Source organism: Phalaenopsis equestris, unplaced genomic scaffold (assembly GCF_001263595.1).
Source record: "Phalaenopsis equestris unplaced genomic scaffold, ASM126359v1 Scaffold000135, whole genome shotgun sequence".
Taxonomy (NCBI): domain Eukaryota; kingdom Viridiplantae; phylum Streptophyta; class Magnoliopsida; order Asparagales; family Orchidaceae; genus Phalaenopsis; species Phalaenopsis equestris.
The window spans coordinates 151875-154589 of record NW_018164577.1 but is presented as its reverse complement, the minus strand read 5'-3'; positions in this window follow the sequence as shown (position 1 = coordinate 154589).

Below are 2715 nucleotides of genomic sequence, written 5' to 3'. Positions count from 1 at the left end.
TGTACCTCTAGGCTCTTTCCTGAGAAACACAAACAGGTTTCTGAAGAGCCTTTTAGGTATCTCAAAATCCACTTCACAGCTTCCCAATGTTCCTTCCCTGGATTACTCATGTATCTGCTCACAACTCCCACTGCATGGGCAATATCCGGTCTGGTACAGACCATAACATACATAAGTGAACCAATAGCTGAAGCGTAAGGAACCTTACTCATGTAGTCTTGTTCCTCCTCTGTCTTGGGTGACTGATTTTTGCTGAGTCTGAAGTGACTGCCTAAAGGTGTGCCAACTGGCTTGGCACTGTTCATATTAAACCTGCTAAGCACCTTTTTCACATATTCAGCCTGTGAAAGTTTCAACATGTCTTTGACTAGATCTCTGACAATCCTCATGCCAAGGATTTGTTTTGCTGCTCCCAAATCCTTCATTGCAAAATGCTCTGACATCTGCTTCTTCAGATTATTGATCTCATAAATATTGGCCCCTGCAATAAGCATATCATCTACATACAACAACAGGATGATAAAAAAATTGTAAAAATACCTGACATAGCAACAGTGATCTGCCTGACAACAAGGAATATAGCGCTTTGACTGTCACTGTAGAGTACGCCCATTTGATTCTTCTTGCCTAATTCTTTCAAGAAGCCCTATAGCCATATCATCTCTTTTGCAGCCTCTGATACTGCTATGTACTCAGCTTTTGTAGTAGACAACGAAACTGTCTTCTGCAGATTTAGATCAGCATCAACATAATAATGTATCTCTGAACTCTTTCCTGAGAAACACAAGCAAGTTTCTGAAGAGTCTCTTAGGTACCTCAAGATCCACTTCACTGCTTCCCAATGTTCCTTTCCTGGATTACTCATGTATCTGCTAACAACTCACACTGCATGGGCAGAATCCAGTCTGATGCAAACCATATAATACATAAGTGAACCAATAGCTGAAGCATAAGAAACCTTACTCATGTGGTCTTGTTCCTCTTCTGACTTGGGTGACTGATTCTTATTGAGTCTGAAGTGACTTCCCAAGGGTGTGCAAACTGATTTGGCCTTATCCATGTTGAACCTGCTAAGTACATTTTTCACATACTCAGCCTGAGAGAGTCTTAACATACCTCTGACTCTATCTTTGACAATTCTCATACCAAGGATTTGCTTTGGCGCTCCCAAATCCTTCATTGCAAAGTGTTTTGACATCTGCTCCTTCATATTATTGATCTCATCAATATTAGTCCCTGCAATAAACATATCATCCACATGCAACAATAGGATGATATAAGAATTGTCAAAATACCTAACATAATAACAGTGATCTGCCTGACGTCTTCTGTACCCTGCACCTGTCTAGGAGCTTGCTTCAGGCCATACAAGCTCTTCTTCAATCTACAAACTAACTCTTCCTTTCCATATACCACGAACCCTTCAGGTTGGTGCATGTAGATGTCTTCTTCAAGATCCCCATGAAGAAAAGCTGTCTTCACATCTAACTGTTCCAGGAATAGATCATCAGTAGCCACTATAGACAGTACCATTCTAATGGTTGTAAGTTTCACCACAAGAGAGAAAATCTCAGAATAATCAATATCATGACTCTGCTGAAAGTCTTTTACAACAAGTTTAGCATTGTACCTCTTACTGTCATCATGCTTAGTTTTCACCTGGTACACCCACTTGTGTATTTCCTTCTTAGATGGAAGTTCTGTCAACTCCCAAGTCTGATTTTCTAGCAGAGAATTCATCTTCTCCTTCATAGCTAGCTCTCACTTGCTCAAATTTTCATCTTGCAAGATTTCTTCATAGCGTTGAGGTTCTCCATCATCTGTCAGCAGAATGTAATTCAAAGTTAAAGAATAACGTCGTGGAGAACGCCTATCCCTCTTTGACCTGTGAACTACAACTGTAGGGGTAGACTGCTCTGAAACTGACTGTGGAACAATAGGAATGGGTACCCCAGACCCACTCTCCTCGTCACCTGCATCTCTGCCCTGCAATGTGACCTCTCGTAAATCATCAAATCTTACCAACTCAGATTTCTGCAGTACTGTTTCAGAAACTATACTGGACTTGTACTTGTACATAATATTCTCATTGAAAATCACGTTCCTGCACCTTATGATCTTTCGACCTTGATCATCCCAGAAAAGATACTCATATGCCTCGTCTCCATACCAAATGAAATAACACTTCTTTGACTTAGCCTCAGGTTTACTTCGATAAGAAAGACATCCAAAAAAGTATAAGAACAATAACCAAAAGTTTTAAGGTGAGAAAGTTTTACCTCTTTCACACTCCAGACTTCTTCAGGTAATTCACAATTTAATGGAACAAATGGTCCCCTATTGATCAAATAAACTACAGTACTAACCGCTTCTGCCCAGAAAGTAGGTGGTAGTTCGGCGTGCAATCTCATGCTTCTAGCCCGTTCATTAATGGTCATGTTCATGCGCTCTATAACACCATTTTGTTGTGGTGTTCCTGGAGTGGTCTTCTCCATTCTGATTCTCTGAGCTGCACAGTACTCCTTGAACCCACCATCAATGTACTCACCACCATTATCAGACCTCAGACATTTCAGCTTTAAGCTTATATCTGTCTCAACCATTGTCTTTTAAGTCTTGAACACACTAAATACTTCAGATTTATGCTTCAATAAATAAACCCGTACCTTTCTGCTATGATCATCAATGAATGTGACATAGTAATGAGAGCCTTCA